The following is a 20,140-nucleotide window of genomic DNA, read 5'->3' on the forward strand; positions in this document are numbered from 1 at the left end:
TTTGAAGAAATCAACTGTGGGAGCAATTATTAGGAAATGGAAGACATACAAGCCACCTTCAACCGCAGATGCGGAATGCCTGACATAGGCGGATGTGGTGGATTGTTACGCAGCCCATGCAAAAACACTGATATCTCTAGCTTAACCTGACAGATTTTGATGGGGGTATTTTTGTTATGTTACATAGATTGACACACGGGTACGCCAATAGACTCTTAAGGATTAATACTGACAAACAGACATCCACCATTTTCTGTCTAGAAAATATGCTGAGCCTTCCTTGGCCCAGCATATTTAGTCAAAATAACAAAAATAAAATTAATAAACTTTTGTTGATTCCATTCCACTCTCATAACCCTGTTGCCTGAATATTTGTGAGAACAACTGTCTGTTGTTCAGCTTCACATATGCAAGTGCAATTATGCATTTTTGTGTTAATGTAGCTCCAAACATATCCCTTGATTAGAAACGGTCCCTAATCTCGATCTCTTGATGAGCCTACTTTGATCGAAGCACTGGCGGAACAGTGAAATGGTTTTAGTGCAAATATATAGAATAGAACATTTAAATATACAGTAAACATAGAATAAAAAAATACAGTCAGAAATCTAAACAAAAGTGTCACAGTGATAATGATGATAAATCGTTGGTTGGTTGGTAAAGCATGGAAATGTGTTGGGACACGGAGGACGTCTTTGGGTGATAGAAGGCTCTTCAGCAGACAAAAGTCACCAGCTTTCATTACAAGGGGTGTGTGCCTATTATCTCATACAGAGAATGGATGCTGTATGGTTGGGTGTGTGTAATGGATAAGACATGGAAAAGCATGGTACAGATCCAGTTACAGGGGGGATTGTGTCCCAAGGACAGCAAGACGCAGGCGGTTCTTGTCGGCTTTAAAGACTGGACTCTGGAGCTGAAATGGTGATGTAGTGCTGTCTGAGTTTCACCAAAAGGAACTCGTGGGTTAAATTGTGTCGTGTGATTATTCCCACAATCTGAAAGAGAAGGTACAGACAGGGACATCATGGAGCAAATTGCTTCCTCTACTCTACTGTACTCTATTAATTAGCTACAGTAGTTAATTGAGAAAGCAATTTCTCTGCTTAGTGCTTCTATGCAAAATTCTAGAGCTCGTTTTGACGGATAAAATAAGTTGAGTTACTCACTTGAAGCTGTGTTTATGTCAGAGAGAATGTTGATAATTCATGCCGGTTTAAATTTGAACAATATGGACATTTAATACATACTGTGTCAAGTACTTGAAATGAGTCTATGGTGTGTCTGTCTTTATGATGGACCAACAGAGACATGTTGTGATGTAAATGGTTGTTATTATAAATCTGGGTTGTATTCACTAGGCACCAAACAGAAGGAAACAAAGGACCTAAGACAGGGAATTTTGAAAAACTGAGTTTAAAGTATTTGGGTAAGGTGTATGTAAAATTCTGACTTCAACTGTATATAGTACTGTGCGTTTGCTAGCCTCTGTTCTAGTAAAACTGTAATATCTTATGTTTCACAGAGTCGTGGCTGAACGACAACATGATTAACATACAGCTGGCGGGTTTTAAGCTTATTCGGCAGGATAGAACAGCAGCCTCTGGTATGACAAGGGGCGGCGGCCTATGTATATTTGTAAACAACAGCTGGTGCACGAAATCTAAGGAAGTCTCAAGGTTTTGATCAACTGAGTTAGAGTATGTCATGATAAGCTGTAGCCCACACAATTCACCCAGAGAGTTTACATCTATATTTTTTGTAGCTGTCTATATACCACCGCAGACCGATGCTGGCACTTAGACCACACTCAATGAGTCATAAGCAAACAGGAAAACGCTCATCCAGAGGCGGCACTCCTAGTGGACGGGGACTTTAATGCAGGGAAACTCAAATCAGTTTTACCTAATTTCTATCAGCATGTTAAATGTGCAACCAGAGGGAAAAAACTCTAGACCACTTTTACTCCACACACAGAGATGCGTACAAAGCTCTCCCTCGCCCTCCATTTGGCAAATTTGACCATAATTCTATCCTCCTGATTCCTCTTACAAGCAAAAACTAAAGCAGGAGGCACCAGTGACTTGGTCAATAAGAAAGTGGTCAGATGAAGCAGATGCTAAACTACAGGACTGTTTTGCTATCACAGACTGGAATATGTTCCGGGATTCTTCCGATGGCACCGAGGAGTACACCACATCAGTCACTGGCTTCATCAATATGTGCATCGATGACGTCGTCCCCACAGTGACCGTACATACGTGCCCCAACCAGAAGCCATGGATTACAGGCAACATCCGTACTGAGCTAAAGGGTAGAGCTGCCACTTTCAATGAGTGGGACTCTAACCCGGAAACGTATAAGAAATCCCGCTATGCCCTCTGACAAACCATCAAACAGGTAAAGAGTCAATTCAGGACTAAGATTGAACCGTACTACACCGGCTCTGATGCTCGTCGGATGTGGCAAGGCTTGCAAACTATTACAGACTACAAAGGGAAGCACAGCCATGAGCTGCCCAGTGACACAAACCTACCAGATGAGCTAAATTACGTCTATGCTCGCTTCGAGGCAAGCAACACTGAAACATGCATGAGAGCACCAGCTCTTCTGGATGACTGTTTGATCACATTATTCCCAACTAGATTTAGATGAGGTTCAGGGTTTAACAAATTATTTGTCCCAAATACAATGCTTTTAGTTTTCGATATATTTAGGACTAGCTTATTACTAGCCACCCATTCTAAAAATGACTGCAGCTCTTTGTTAGGGATTTAAGTGATTTACTTCCCGTGGTAGCTTACGTGTATAATGTTGAGTCATCGGCGTACATAGACACACAGGCTATATTCAATGCTAGTAGTAGGTCATTAGCAAAAAAAGAGAACAGTAGAGATCTAAGACAGCTGCCTTGAAGAACACCACACTCTATCTGGTTTACGTTAGAGAGGCGTCCATTAAAGAAAACCCTCTGTGTTCTATTAGATAGGTAGCTCTCAATCCACGATATGGCAGATAACACATATGTTTTTTCAGCAACAGATTATGATCGATAATATAAGAAGCTCCATTGAAGTCTAACAACACAGCTCCTGTGTGATGGACTGGGTCGTACCACTATCATGCGGGGGTTGAGGAGGACCAGGTCCAAGTTGTGGATGTCTGGGAAACAGGGGTAGTCCTCAGTCATCTCAGCGTATGACAGTCTGGGCTGCGTGGCACTCTATGTGGACGCACAGACATACAGTGAAAGAGAACAGTGCACAAACACAGACACTCCTTCACTTCCTCTCTCCCCTAGACACACTGACTAACTCCTGGGTCATATTCATTAGTGCATAGCACAAAGTAGCAAAACGTAGCAAAACACTTTGCAACGGAGAACAAGAATGAGAGTGAAGGTAGTTCCTCCACAGTTTCTTCCATTTGGTGCCTAATGAACACTAGGGCTGGGAACTGCCAGGGACCTCACAATATGATATTATCACAATACTTAGGTGAGAAACTATATGTATTACGATTCTTTAAGTCACACTATTTTATATATTGCGAATCGATACTCTGATTTTATTGTGATTCGATGTTCAAACATACTGCTCACTACATGTCTGCTGCAGAGGAACTAAAGAGCCATGAGTAAACAAGTTTTGATCAGTCATGGAAATGAAAGTGCTGAAAACATGTTGGCTCACCATATAAAAAGAAGATTCAAATCAAGATAAGATTAAGATAATCTCGCAATAATCTTTTGTGTAAATGTTTCCTCCCCATCACTAACTAATACGACCCTCATGATGAGTGGATTGGAACACTAACCGACTGGTTCTCTGTGTAGCAGACGCCACGGATGAGCAGGTTGACCAACTGGGACCGCAAAGATGATGCTGTGGAAGGTCAGAGGTCGGAAGCGCTCTTCCATTGTCCACTTCTCGCTTAGTGGACTGGTCTGGATACAGATTAGGGTAGGGCACGTGTCTGGAAAGATACACACAGAAACACACGTCAGCACAACATTTTCTCCAAATAAAAAACACCAGACTGACTCATCACAGTTAATGGGAACTATCTATGTTTTACCTGCTTCTCCTTCTAAACATGCTTGCTAATTAAATAGAGGATGGGTCATTACCTGGTTTATGACTGCAGTAATGGGGTAAAGACATCAGTGCTAACATGTGGTTATGACTTCAGTGGTTAGAACATACCATAGTATCTGTTTGGACACATCACCTAGTAGTCAAGCATTGTGTGTCTGCTACGTAGGTAACTCTGCACTCTTCTTGGGAACGGGAAGGTATGGGCATCTTCACACTTCTCACGGGTAATGAAGAAGATGTACCGATGTATGCATTAAGACCTACATCAAGACTTAGAAGCCATATGTTTACATATTGACCAAGACATATATTGACCAAGACATAATCATATAAGGTTTGTTCCACCAATTTGGTGACTTTTCAAAATTGGAAGTTGGTAAAAAAAAAAGTTTTAACATTCTGTCATAAAGAGCACATGTTCAACTTCATTACAAAAACACATTTTCCCATCTACAAAATTACTATAGTAGTTTCAAGTTTAATTTGTCACATGCACAAGTACAGTGAAATGCTTAACTTTCAAGCCCTTCCCAAAAGTGCAGTATTCAATATCAAAATAGTATAACAAAAATTTAAAAAAAGCAATGTAGATTATATACAGGGCCAGGACCAGTACCACATTTACAATGTAGACTATATACAGGGCCAGGACCAGTACCACATTTACAATGTAGACTATATACAGGACCAGGACCAGTACCACATTTACAATGTAGATTATATACAGGGCCAGGACCAGTACCACATTTACAATGTAGATTATATACAGGGCCAGGACCAGTACCACATTTACAATGTAGACTATATACAGGGCCAGGACCAGTACCACATTTACAATGTAGACTATATACAGGGCCAGGACCAGTACCACATTTACAATGTAGACTATATACAGGGCCAGGACCAGTACCACATTTACAATGTAGACTATATACAGGGCCAGGACCAGTACCACATTTACAATGTAGACTATATACAGGGCCAGGACCAGTACCACATTTACAATGTAGATTATATACAGGGCCAGGACCAGTACCACATTTACAATGTAGACTATATACAGGGCCAGGACCAGTACCACATTTACAATGTAGATTATATACAGGGCCAGGACCAGTACCACATTTACAATGTAGACTATATACAGGGCCAGGACCAGTACCACATTTACAATGTAGACTATATACAGGGCCAGGACCAGTACCACATTTACAATGTAGATTATATACAGGGCCAGGACCAGTACCACATTTACAATGTAGACTATATACAGGGCCAGGACCAGTACCACATTTACAATGTAGACTATATACAGGGCCAGGACCAGTACCACATTTACAATGTAGATTATATACAGGGCCAGGACCAGTACCACATTTACAATGTAGACTATATACAGGGCCAGGACCAGTACCACATTTACAATGTAGACTATATACAGGGCCAGGACCAGTACCACATTTACAATGTAGACTATATACAGGGCCAGGACCAGTACCACATTTACAATGTAGACTATATACAGGGCCAGGACCAGTACCACATTTACAATGTAGATTATATACAGGGCCAGGACCAGTACCACATTTACAATGTAGACTATATACAGGGCCAGGACCAGTACCACATTTACAATGTAGACTATATACAGGGCCAGGACCAGTACCACATTTACAATGTAGACTATATACAGGGCCAGGACCAGTACCACATTTACAATGTAGATGATATACAGGGCCAGGACCAGTACCACATTTACAATGTAGATTATATACAGGGCCAGGACCAGTACCACATTTACAATGTAGATTATATACAGGGCCAGGACCAGTACCACATTTACAATGTAGACTATATACAGGGCCAGGACCAGTACCACATTTACAATGTAGATGATATACAGGGCCAGGACCAGTACCACATTTACAATGTAGATTATATACAGGGCCAGGACCAGTACCACATTTACAATGTAGATTATATACAGGGCCAGGACCAGTACCACATTTACAATGTAGATTATATACAGGGCCAGGACCAGTACCACATTTACAATGTAGATTATATACAGGGCCAGGACCAGTACCAGGACCAGTACCACATTTACAATGTAGATTATTTACAGGGCCATGACCAGTACCAGGACCAGTACCACATTTACAATGTAGATTATATACAGGGCCATGACCAGTACCAGGACCAGTACCACATTTACAATGTAGATTATATACAGGGCCAGGACCAGTACCACATTTACAATGTAGATTATATACAGGGCCAGGACCAGTACCACATTTACAATGTAGATTATATACAGGGCCAGGACCAGTACCACATTTACAATGTAGATTATATACAGGGCCAGGACCAGTACCACATTTACAATGTAGATTATATACAGGGCCAGGACCAGTACCACATTTACAATGTAGATTATATACAGGGCCAGGACCAGTACCACATTTACAATGTAGATTATATACAGGGACAGGACCAGTACCACATTTACAATGTAGATTATATACAGGGCCAGGACCAGTACCACATTTACAATGTAGATTATATACAGGGCCAGGACCAGTACCACATTTACAATGTAGACTATATACAGGGCCAGGACCAGTACCACATTTACAATGTAGATTATATACAGGGCCAGGACCAGTACCACATTTACAATGTAGACTATATACAGGGCCAGGTCAGTACCACATTTACAATGTAGATTATATACAGGGCCAGGACCAGTACCACATTTACAATGTAGACTATATACAGGGCCAGGACCAGTACCACATTTACAATGTAGATTATATACAGGGCCAGGACCAGTACCACATTTACAATGTAGACTATATACAGGGCCAGGACCAGTACCACATTTACAATGTAGACTATATACAGGGCCAGGACCAGTACCACATTTACAATGTAGATTATATACAGGGCCAGGACCAGTACCACATTTACAATGTAGACTATATACAGGGCCAGGACCAGTACCACATTTACAATGTAGATTATATACAGGGCCAGGACCAGTACCACATTTACAATGTAGATTATATACAGGGCCAGGACCAGTACCAGGACCAGTACCAAATTTACAATGTAGACTATATACAGGACCAGGACCAGTACAACATTTACAATGTAGATTATATACAGGGCCATGACCAGTACCAGGACCAGTACCACATTTACAATGTAGACTATATACAGGGCCAGGACCAGTACCACATTTACAATGTAGATTATATACAGGGCCAGGACCAGTACCACATTTACAATGTAGACTATATACAGGACCAGGACCAGTACCATATATACAATGTAGACTATATACAGGGCCAGGACCAGTACCACATTTACAATGTAGATTATATACAGGGCCAGGACCAGTACCACATTTACAATGTAGATTATATACAGGGCCAGGACCAGTACCAGGACCAGTACCAAATTTACAATGTAGACTATATACAGGACCAGGACCAGTACAACATTTACAATGTAGATTATATACAGGGCCATGACCAGTACCAGGACCAGTACCACATTTACAATGTAGACTATATACAGGGCCAGGACCAGTACCACATTTACAATGTAGATTATATACAGGGCCAGGACCAGTACCACATTTACAATGTAGACTATATACAGGACCAGGACCAGTACCATATATACAATGTAGACTATATACAGGGCCAGGACCAGTACCACATTTACAATGTAGACTATATACAGGGCCAGGACCAGTACCACATTTACAATGTAGATTATATACAGGGCCAGGACCAGTACCACATTTACAATGTAGACTATATACAGGGCCAGGACCAGTACCACATTTACAATGTAGACTATATACAGGGCCAGGACCAGTACCATATTTACAATGTAGATTATATACAGGGCCAGGACCAGTACCACATTTACAATGTAGACTATATACAGAGCCAGGACCAGTACCACATTTACAATGTAGACTATATACAGGGCCAGGACCAGTACCACATTTACAATGTAGACTATATACAGGGCCAAGACCAGTACCACATTTACAATGTAGACTATATACTGGGCCAGGACCAGTACCACATTTACAATGTGCAGGAACACTGGAGTGTTTGAGATAGCTATGTACATGTAGGCAGGTATTAGGAGAAAGTGACTGGTAGCAGGATCAATAACAATAATAATAACAGTAAACAGTATGGCAGCAGCATAAGTGGTGGGTGGGTGTGTGTGCGTGGTGGTGAGTGTGTGACTGAGAGTGTACAGTATGTGAGTGTGCGCATGTGAGTATGTGTGTGTGCATGTGAGTAAGAGTGACAGTGAAGGTGTGTTAGAGTTGTGGCAGTCATGACATTTTGTCAGCTGGTTATTGTCATGCAAAAGAATGCCGGTTTCAAGGTAATTGACTGTTAATTAACATAAACAAGCTACATACAAGCTACATACAAGCCGCTGATGCGCACCTTTGGAACATCTACATTTAAAAAAGCATAATAAATCAATTTCATATAGACCAATAAATCCATTGTTTATTTTAGTCAGGTCTAAAGAAACATTATAGTATGAAGAAAATGTATTTTCCCAAAGAGCAGAATATGAGTTGGCCTACTGTATAGTATCTGGCTATGGTCCATGCCATTGGCTCTAGGCTTGTTCATTTCGCTGACAAGATATGCTTATAAGTCCCGTGCCATTATTTGATACTATATGATTTTACTTGAATAAATATGACTTGAAACTGAATAAAATAGAAAGGATATTTTTCCCATTCTGGAGCGAGTGTGCATATGAGGTGGCTATGTTGAGCTAAAAGTGATCTTTTGAAACAGATCCTACATGCTAGATTTAGAGTTATTTGGCAACTGTAGTTGTTACTGATACAAACCTTAGAATGTTTTAGAAATCCAAACATAAATGGGCAACATGATGCAACTATAGGATATTGATGATTTGAGAAAGCCGCAGAAAAAGTTTGCGCTATGTTCCTTGCCCCAGGCTGCACACACTGTTCTCTCACCAAGTGATCATATTTTCACCCATCAGACTATCCTCAATTTAATCTGGACTTTACTAACGTGTAAAATCAGTTTCGATTTAGAATGGCCCATTATCAAATGGACAGGAACAGGGGAAGAATACATGTCAGCTGAATCTCCTCAAATGGCGAATGGAGGCCATGTGTTTTCCCACCAGTCCATTTTTCAATGATGCTGGGTAGGCTACTTCAGTTTTATAGCAGACCTGTGCTTCATATGAGCAGCTCAGAAATAAATATAACAACACTTATTTCACTCCACCCGTCGACCACTGTTTGAGGAGCATGCTTTCGCTGCCCGACAGGTGATATTCTGCCCAAACTCTCTATGCCATGGACTCTCCAACCCTGTTCCTGCAGCTACACAGCGCTTAATTTGGGAAACCAAGTGAAATCTGTTTGGGAACATCGATAGTAACATGTTTATCTCAACAAAACATATTTCACTTAACTGTTGACAGCCCCTCTGCACGCTCAAGAAAGGAATAAAGGAGAAGAGATGGAAACACATGGTGGTGAGATATTCTGTATAGCTAAAGGCAATGTGCCACCCAATTAACTATGAAAATATAGAAAAATCCTTATTAATAGGCTATTCAAAATCAAATACAAATTCACTATAATTGTAGACTACCTGTAAGCCGCCCTGCACAATCAATGAACCAACAGCATCGCCTAGGGCTGTATGTACATACGGTAATCTCCTTTCATGCAACCTGGGCATGCTTTTTTAGAATTTTACTGCGGTCATGACTCATGACTGACAGTGTGGCGGTAATACGGTCACCGCAACAGCCCTAAGGTGTGTGCGTCTTGAGTGGGTAGAGACCAGTGGATGGGCATAGAGTCCGTGTGGATAGTCTGGGGAGAGGGAGAGCAGTAGTTATCCATTTAAAAGTCTTATGGCCAGGAGATAAGTTGTTTAGGAGTCTGTTGGTCTGAGCCTCGATGCGCTGGTACCACCTGCCGGAAGGGAGCATGAAGAAGAGTCTGTCTGAGGTGGCTGGAGTCTTAGGCATTTTTTTTGTGTCTTTTTCAGACACCGCATGGAATGTATGTCCTGGATGGCTGGGAGCTCACCACCAGTGATGCGCTGGGCCATCCACACAACTCTCTTCCAGTCGAGAGTGGTGGAGTTGCCATAACAGACGGTTATACAACCAGTCTGCAGTTGTAAAAGTTCCTAAGGATCTGAGGGGGCATGCCAAATCGTTTCAGCCTACTGAAGGCAAAGAGGTGCTGCCATGCCTTCTTCACGACTGTGCTGGTGCCAATTCCTCAGTGATGAGGACACCAAGGAAGTTGACCCTCTCCACTGTGGACCCATCAATGAGGATGAGGGTATGCACCCCCCCATTTCTTGTATTCCACGACAAGCTCGTTGTAAGTGGCTATTAAGTGCCAAATAAAGTAAAGGTTCAACGCAGTTGTTTTGATCTAAATAGCAAATCATTTCTGGGTAACAGTTAAGTACATTACTGTGGTTGTGGTGGTCAAAAAAATAGAATTGCTTCATAGCAAAAAAGCAATTTCTCAAGCAAAGAATTAGCTACAGTAGGACTGTCTGGGATTAGTCTGAGTGAGGAGGGGAAAACTGAAAACTAGATGTTATTTGGAACTCTTTCTTATAGAGGGTTGCCAGGTTGCGTATGACGCCTCCTGGAAGCCATGTTGGAAGATCACCACGTCAATTCTTCCAACAACAACAGCTGAGTGGTTACCCCAAGCTGCATGATAACAGTGCCTAAAACTAGTTGATTCATCACCGTGGTCAATTTCTGTTCAGTATTTGGCTTCTCTAACAAGGCAGGAAAAACAGATTACCCGTAATCATGAAACACCAAGAAGATAAGACTCAAGAACTGTCTGAAAAACAAAGAAACCTTTTTGTCAGTCAAGACCTGAACCCAGACAACTGTCAGCACAGGATCTGTTCCGACCATTTCATCACTGGTTAGTCTGATCGATTTATAGTTTACATGTTATGCTAACCAGGTGATCACAACAAGACTAAGTTAGCCAACATTAGCTACCTAATAGTGTGTAGTCTAGCTATTATTATGTGTCTCTCTCATAGGCTGCGCATGAGTTTCAAGTTTTGGGGAAGCATTTTTTCCACCATAAAAATGTTCCTTTATAATAAAGCATTGCATGCATCTATCAACACATTTGCAAACTAATGTAAGCCTACTATTCCTAATGTGATGATTGGATAGTCATGATTTATTCGGATATTAATATAACTGAATCTAATCCTTGTACATGGCTGAGCGTGTAGTGGCATAGGTTAAATTTAAAAAAAGGTTCAAATAAATAAATAAATAAATAGGCCTATAGCCTATATCAAATATGTTTATTTTCTTTCCTTTGCACAGGGAAAATGTGGCCTTTGATCAACACATTTCACACTATCAAGAAGCCCATGTCGACCAGATTCCCACTGTGAAGATGAGCAATGCTGCAGCAGCATCAGTTTCCACTTCTACTATTTCGCCCTTTTCCAGATATTAAAGGAGACATCCCTCAGCTAGACAAAATGGTTTCCATTTGCTGTGCCTTGGTCAATCTGAATGATTCTGTTGTGCCATGAGGAGAGAGCACCTTGTCTTATTAAATAAAAGGATTTCTTACAGCCTAACTTTTCTTTCTTTCTTTTACAATTTAAACACATTTAGCGGACAATGTAATTGTTGTGGTAGTCTTAGGCAAACCATCTTCATTATCAGTGTCACCTCCTGTCACACCCTGATCTGTTTCACCTGTCTTTTGCTTGTCTCCACCCCCCTCCAGGTGTCACCCATTTTCCCCATTATCACCTGTGTACTTATACCTGTGTTTTCTGTTTGACTGTTGCCAGTTTGTCCTGTCAAGCCTACCAGTGTGTTTTTCTGTACTCCGGTTTGCGTTAGTCCCTGTTTTCTGGTTTTGACCATTCTGCCTGACGTTCTGTACCTTATGGACTTTGCACTGGATTACTGACCTCTGCCTGCCTGCCTGCCTGCCGTTCTGTACCTTATGGACTTTGCACTGGATCACCAACCTCTGCCTGCCCTTGACCGGTCATTTTGCCTTCCCCATATTGTTTATAAACTTCTGTGATTTTAAATGTCTCCATCTGGGTCTTATCCTGAGGTCAGATACCTCCAAGTGCCAGTCAGACCTTCTGGGAGAAAAGTATCTGGCATTGAACTTTGTAGAAGTAGTTGTGTCTGTTTTTATGCTAAGGATCCAATCTCCTGCTTTGACATTTCACTGGGGTTGGATTTGCACTAAACAATTTCATATCAGTGTAAGGAATGTACAAGATCTAGTATAATGATGAGCCTAATATACATTGTCTACTGGTATTGTTTTTTTAATTGAAAACATATAGCTCAACAACTTATTATGTAAACAATGTGTGAGGTAAGCTATTTTCTGCTTCAGATGCACAATGTCATGGGGTGCATTGCAAATGCCCATAAGGCTAATGCCGTCAGACTGTAGGCCAGTGGTTCCCGACTCTGGTATTCAAGTACCCCCAACACTACACATTTTGATTGTAGCCCCGGATAAGCACGCCTGATTCAACTTGTCAAGTAATCATCAGGGCCTCCAATGAACTTGTCAAGTAATCATCAGGGCCTCCAATGAACTTGTCAAGTAATCCCCAGGCCCTCCAATGAACTTGACAAGTAATCATCAGGCCCTCCAATGAACTTGTCAAGTAATCATCAGGGCCTCCAATGAACTTGTCAAGTAATCATCAGGGCCTCCAATGAACTTGTCAAGTAATCATCAGGCCCTCCAATTAACTTGTCAAGTAATTAGTTGAATCGGGTATGTTTGTCTGGGGCTATAACATGTATGCCGCTGAGGGGACTCAAGGACTGGAGTTGGGAACCACTGCTGCATTGGCGTGGCGTGGCATGGCATTATCAGCTGTGAAGTGGGCATGACTGACATCCTGAGTGACAAAACTAATTGGAGAGCTTACAACTGAACAAAAAGGTAATGTTCATTTGAGAATACAACACAAACACATGAGACATATTCCTTCCACTCTTTATTGCAGGATTGTGATCTTTGACTATTAATCAACATTGACTAGTTAATCTTGAATAATAGTTAATAATACACTTACCTTCAAAGAATCAACACTTTATTACATATAATTTCAAAGTGTGCAAGTAAGCTAACTCAAAGGTTCGACATCTCAGTAACAAGTAGGCAATTAATACGAAGCATAAGGTAAACAAAAGCTGTGTTCGAATACGCATACTAACTGTACTATTTGTGACATGAATTGAGTATATAGTATGCTTATTGGTCATAGTATCGATTATAGTTAGTATGCCAAGAATTCCCTGATGTCGTATTTAAATGTGCCTAAATATGAAGTATACACGCAGAGGACAATATTTCTGTACTTTAGGGCCCATAATGCAATTATTTAGGAAATGGGTGTGGCTTCACATCGTTTTCACGTTTGAAGAAAATGGGGTGCTTTCGTAAATTCTCTCTGGCTATCTTCTCGTCTGAGTGTACCAGAGCGCAGAATAATGAATTTACGAGCGTTCAACACCCGTTGAATTTGGCCGGTTTTATGTAAAAGGCATAAAAGTTTTGCCAGCAGCACAGTTAGTCACCAACGCTCTGGATAACAAACTGCCTAACCAACTCTGCTAGGGTGAGTAAAATGGTCAGAGTGGTCTCATAGCCAACGTTAGCTTGGGTGCCGTTGTAAGGTCAGAACGCTCAAATCAACCCTACTCGTCCAGTGTGTGCTCCGAGAGCGAAACACTCTGAATTTACAAACGGACAATGATTTAACTTTACGAGCTCACTCTGGCACTCCACATCGAATTTATGAACACACCCGAAGTCGTAAAATGTCTAACTAGTGATTTATGCTAACTAGCTAGCAAGAGGTTGCACAGCAACAGCATATACTTCCGGTACAGGCAAAGAGCTAGTACGCTCAACTGAAAGCATTCTGTTCATTTACATTATACTAAAATAAACTTATGTAGTATATACTCATTAAGTATACAGTATGTTAGTATGGGTATTCGAACACAGCTCTAGTCAATGCCAGAGGTAGCCAACATCGCTCCACTGATCCCTGATCTACCTGGTGAGCAAACTTCATTTCCAACCCAGCAATAGCACACTTGATTATCAACTAATTAGGTAGGATAAATCAAATCAGGTGTGTTAGTGCTGGGCTAGAACTGAAGCCTGCACACCCAGCAGGGTTGGCCTACTCCAGTTGTAATAGGCTTATACATTGTCTATTAATTGTATTTTTGTTAAAAACATTTGCTAAAGATGTACCCTTATTCTATTGGGACATTCATTGGGACCTTTCTCTTCATCTGTAGACAGGGTTTCACAGCTCTCTGTATCTGAGGACAGAAAACATCACAAAGAAACGGGGTTCATTATACTCAAATCAGAGAGCACGGAATATTACATTGCTATGTCTTTTTTGTTGTTGCTAAGGACTGGATCTGAAGAATCTTTTCAAAATGTCCTCCCACAAAGGTACATGCCCTATCCAGAGTAACCTACTCCCCTTCTCTGACAATTTTAGCTAATAATAATGTTTATCATTTTCAAAATATATTTACTTACTTGAATAGCTTCTCCAACTGCATCTGTTTTCTGGGTCCTTAATAATGGGCAATCTTCCCGATGTTTCTGGTGGTAGAAAAACGCAGCCAGCCATATGGACGATTGGAGGACTTCCACCAGACTGACTCTGGTCTTCCAACATGGTGTCTGGTGTGGTTGCTAGGTGATTTGTGATGCAACTGCAACCCCTTTATTGGTATATTAACTAATTTACCGCCTAGTGATGACACAGGCAGGCAAAAACTCCATCTGACCAAGGCAGGCTGAAATTTCAGATGGTCTTTTCAAACAGCTCTTACACTAAAAGGGCATTATATATTTTTTTTAAAGTCAGTATTTGTCCAACCTCAGCGTGAAAATTTGTGACTTGTTTCGGGAAACTAGCCGTATGTTGCACGTCACTACTTCACAGGATACTTTTTTTGATCAAAATGCTTTTTTTTGTCAGAAATGCCTTCTGGAACATGTGAACTTTCATGTGCTTTACAAATGTGTATGCCATCTGTAAACACATAAGTGTTAAATTACGAGCGTAGTTGGTTTAGCCATGGAAAAAGTCAGGAACCTTCCCACTAGCGGCTGAGATTATGGATGGGCTGGACATTCTGAGAGATGAGATTAGATTGGTCTGCCATGTAGCATCTGTCTATATAACATGAGCTGCACAGTATGTGTAGGTAATCCTTCCTAACAAGGATTTTTTTGAAAGATCGCTAACCCAGCTAGCATGGACACTGACAGTTGTGAATCTGATGCAGCCAAAGAGCTAATGCCTCCTTACCTGGGAAAGCACCAAACAGACAGGGACGTTGGACCCTCGAAGAGGCACAAATAAGATGAACTACATTGATTTGGGGTTCACTTATATTGGGAGTAGTGCCTTTCCTCAGCCACAGTGTGTTATATGTGCAAAGGTCTCACAACTCAATGAAACCTTCCCTCTTGCGAAGACATTTAGAAACGAAACATGTCACGCAAGTTTTTTGATCGAGAATTAAGAAGACATTTTTGAGTAGTAAGACATGAATAAAGGCAACATACCATTAATAAGAAGGGGCTAGAAGAGTTTATGGTGAGCTACAGAGTGGCTAGAACAGGTAAGCCCCATTCTATTGTGGAGGACTTAATTCTTCCTGCTCCCGTGGATATGGCTGGGACAATGTTGGGTGAAAAGGCCCAAAAATTGCCTTCATCAAATAACATTGTTTCATGACGTATTAGTGACGTGGCAGGAGATGTTTGGAAACAGGTACTGCTTTGCATACAAGCCTGTGAATTTTATGCGTTATACAACTGGATGAGTCAACAGATGTGGCGGGCCTGGCACAGCCCAGATACATGTCCGTTATGTTTATGGGGGGGGGGGGGGGGGGAATTAAGGAAGACATCCTCTTCTGGAAACCACGACAACAAGAGAGGATATTTTTTAAGTGCTGGACAGCTTTGTGACGTCAAATGGACGTTGGTGGTCAAGATGTGTTGGTATCTGTACTGATGGCGCAAAAGCCTTACAAGGAGACATAGTGAAACTGGTTAACTTCATTAAAGCAAGGCCCCTGAACTCTCGTGTATTTTCTGCATTATGCAATGATAATGGGCAGTGACCATGTAACACTTTTACAACATACAGACATGCGCTGGTTATCAAGGGGCAAGTATTGACACATTTTTTTTTTAAATTGAGGGACAAGCTTAAACTTTTCTTTACTGACCATTTTCACTTGTCTGACTGCTTGTATGATGATGAATTTCTCACACGACGGGCCTATCTGGATGATGTTTTATCTTGCCTGAATGATTTGAATCTATTACAGGGACTCTCCACAACTATATTCAATGTGCGGGATAAAATTGAGGCTATGGTTAAGAAGTTGGAGCTCTTCTCTGTCTGCATTAACAAGGACAACACACAGGTCTTTCCATCATTGTATGATTTTTTTGTGTACAAATTAACTCAAGTTTACGGACAATGTCAAATGTGATTTAGTGAAGCGCCTGAGTTAGCGCAATTACGTAGGAACTTTCCCCGAAATGGACGACACAAACAACGGGATTCGTTATCCCTTTCATGCCCTGTGGTGCGCGGATATGTATTCACCCCCTTTGCTATGAAGTCCCTAAATAAGATCTGGTACAGGAATTGGAACTGAAGGGCCCATACACTAAGCAGTACACTTAAGCTTTTCATATTTCATTCTATTCCCTATACTACCTATTTCCATGATCATTTTCATTATGTTTTGTAGATATTTTGATTAGCGTCTTCAAATGTTGATTGTATAAAGGAATTGTGTGGTCTTCTTATTTTGGTAAATGTGACCTCAAAATCATTTATACCTTCAGATGAATCCATATTATTCCTAGTATTTTCATTGTTGTCTTATAAATGTATTGTTAAAATAAGTCAGGTCGCCTTAAAATACAATTTCTGTCCCATAACAGACTGGTGCCCCAATTCACAGTAATAATTGTACACATCCCCTGACACATGCTTCTCCTTCTAAACATGCTTGCTAATTAAATAGAGGATGGGTCATTACCTGGTTTATGACTGCAGTAATGGGGTAAAGACATCAGTGCTAACATGTGGTTATGACTTCAGTGGTTAGAACATACCATAGTATCTGTTTGGACACATCACGTCAAGCATTGTGTGTCTGCTTGGTAATTCTGCACTCTTCTTAGAAAATAATGGGCATCTCTCCACTTCTCACAGGAAACAAAGAAGATGTACCGATGTATACATTAAGACCCTCAAAATTTCACAGATGCACAATTGAGAGCATCCTGTCGGGCTGTATCACCGCCTGGTACGGCAACTGCACCGCCCGCTTCCGCAGGGCTCTCCAGAGGTTGGTGCGGTCTGCCCAACACTTCACCGGGGGCACACTGCCTGCCCTCCAGGACACCTTCAGCACCCGATGTCACAAGAAGGCCAAAAAGATCAAGGACATCAACCACCCGAGCCACAGCCTGTTCACCCCACAATCATCCAGTTGGCGAGGTTAGAACTGGTGCATCAAAGCTGGGACCGAGAGACTGAAAAACAGCTTCTATCTCAAGGCCATTAGACTGTTAAATAGTCATCACTAGCTGGCTACCACCCGGTAACTCAACCCTGTACCTCAGAGGCTGCTGCCCTATATACACAGACATGGAACACTTGCCTTGATGCCAGCTTTGCACACTCATTGCATTCTCTCAACCAGCTTCATGAGGTAGTCACCTGGAATGCATTTCAATTACTTTAATAATGTTTACATACTGCTTTACTCATTTCATATGTATATACTGTATTTTAGTCAATGCCACTGACATTGCTCATCCTAATATTTATATATTTCTTAATTCCAATCTTTTACTTTTAGATGTGTGTATTGTTAGATACTACTGCACTGTTGGAGCTAGGAGCACAAGCATTTCGCTACACCTGCAATAACATCTGCTAAATGTGTATATGACCAATAACATTTGATTTGATTTGAAGCCCTACATCAGGGATCATCAACTAGATTCAACAGCAGGTCAATGTCTTCTTGAGCGGATGGTCGGGGGGCGGAACATAATCACCAATCATTTGTAGACTGCAAATTGATCAAGAAGACTAAACAGATATACACTGAGTACACAAAACATTAAGAATACCTACTCTTTCCATGACATAGACTGACCATGTGAAAGCTATGATCCCATATTGATGTCACTTGTTAAATCCACTTCAATCAGTGTAAATGAAGGGGAGGAGACAGGTTAAAGAAGGATGTTTAAGCCTTGAGACAATTGAGACATGGATTGTGTATGTGTGCCATTCAGAGGGTGAATGGGCAAGACAAAAGATTTAAGTGCCTTTGAACGGGGTATGGTAGGCTGCTGGGTTTTTCATCCTCAACAGTTACCCATATGTATCAAGATTGGTTCACCACCCAAAGGACATCCAGACAACTTGACAACTGTGGGAAGCATTGGGGTCAACATGGGCCAGCATCCCTGTAGAACGCTTGACACCTTGTAGAGTAAATGTCTGACAATTTTAAGGTTTTCTGAGAACAAAAGGGGGTGGTGCAACTCAATATTCGGGAAAATGTTCTCAATGTTTGGTATATTCAAGTGTATTTTGGAATAAAACAATCATTTCAAACCTACCATTTGTACATGATAACATCTCTCTATTATGCGTGGGAATACTTGAACAGATTTACAAAATTAAAAATCACTTGGAGGTGATTTCCTGGTTATCATCTTTCATGTCCCACAATGAAAAAAGACTAAAACAAAAAACGTGTTTTTTGTTTTTGCTCAAAACTTTGAGGGCCAAATAAAACCAATCGCTGCCAGTTGGGGAACCCTGACCTATATTAAGACCTAGAAGCTATGGGTCCATTACAACAAAAAAAGCTGAACTTCGCACATACCACTGTGTTAACCAATGATATGTATAAACCCTGGAACGCTGATACTATCTATTGTCCAATGAGAGGCTTTGAAGCCACCAGTGGGCCATATTGGCACTCCCCAGAAGAAGCAGTTATCCATGTATCTCACATAATATAATTTCAAAGTATGAATATAAATAGCACACATAGAACATAGATATATACAGCTTCTCAGACTTTCTATAACTCACATTTCTATGTGCATTTGCCCAGGCTGCCCCAAAAGCTACCTATTGCGACTTTAATGGACTGCATGAAACAAATCAAATAAGGAGTGGTAATGAGGTGACCAAAAATGGTTGCAATTGAGATTAGTTGTGCCGGTAAATTCATCACAAGAGCTCATGAGAGATCAGCTGCCGATATCTGGTCACCATCGATGGTTGTAATAGGCCCCCATATGTTTCCATATTGGCCACATATGTTTCCAAAGGCTGTGTTTACACAGGCAGACCAATTCTGATCTTTTTTCACTAATTGGTCTTCTGTTCCAATTAGATCAGCCCTGAAAAAGATCTGATGTGATTGGTCAAAAGACCAATTGGTGGAAATAAATATTTGAATTGGGCTGCCAGTGTAAATGCAGCCATGCTGATCATATAACTTTTTTTTTTACTGACCAATGAGAATGTAAATGTTATGTAAGTGGAAAGTATAAAAGGCTGGTTGAGACTCATGTATGTTGACATTGTATGCCGTTAATTAAAGCCTTGAATTGGATTTAAGCGTGTTGTTTGTTCTCAATATCTACATTACCATGACAACTCAGAATCCTACACACTGACTCTATTGATTATTCTAATACAGTTCAGAAGAATGAGGGACTCAAAATCCACATTTGATTCAAGTCAAAGTTACAGGGATGGTCACATGGTTGATATTGTAAAATATGGGATGGTGGGAATGAAGGTGTGTGTGCGTACGGGTGTGTATGAGTG

At 41.0% G+C, this 20,140-nt stretch overlaps 1 long non-coding RNA gene and 1 pseudogene across 1 annotated transcript; one reads left to right on the forward strand and one right to left on the reverse strand.

The window, feature by feature from the left end:
* Positions 1-896: 896 nt before the first annotated feature.
* LOC109907002 (chloride transport protein 6-like) overlaps positions 897-20,140 on the reverse strand; it is a 32,615-nt pseudogene continuing 13,371 nt past the window's right edge.
* On the forward strand, positions 13,607-19,922 carry LOC116354422 (uncharacterized). Its single transcript, XR_004203665.1, has 2 exons — positions 13,607-13,822; positions 17,486-19,922. It is a non-coding gene; the product is annotated as an uncharacterized LOC116354422 (long non-coding RNA).

The sequence above is a fragment of the Oncorhynchus kisutch genome, linkage group LG17, assembly GCF_002021735.2.
Source record: "Oncorhynchus kisutch isolate 150728-3 linkage group LG17, Okis_V2, whole genome shotgun sequence".
Classification (NCBI taxonomy): domain Eukaryota; kingdom Metazoa; phylum Chordata; class Actinopteri; order Salmoniformes; family Salmonidae; genus Oncorhynchus; species Oncorhynchus kisutch.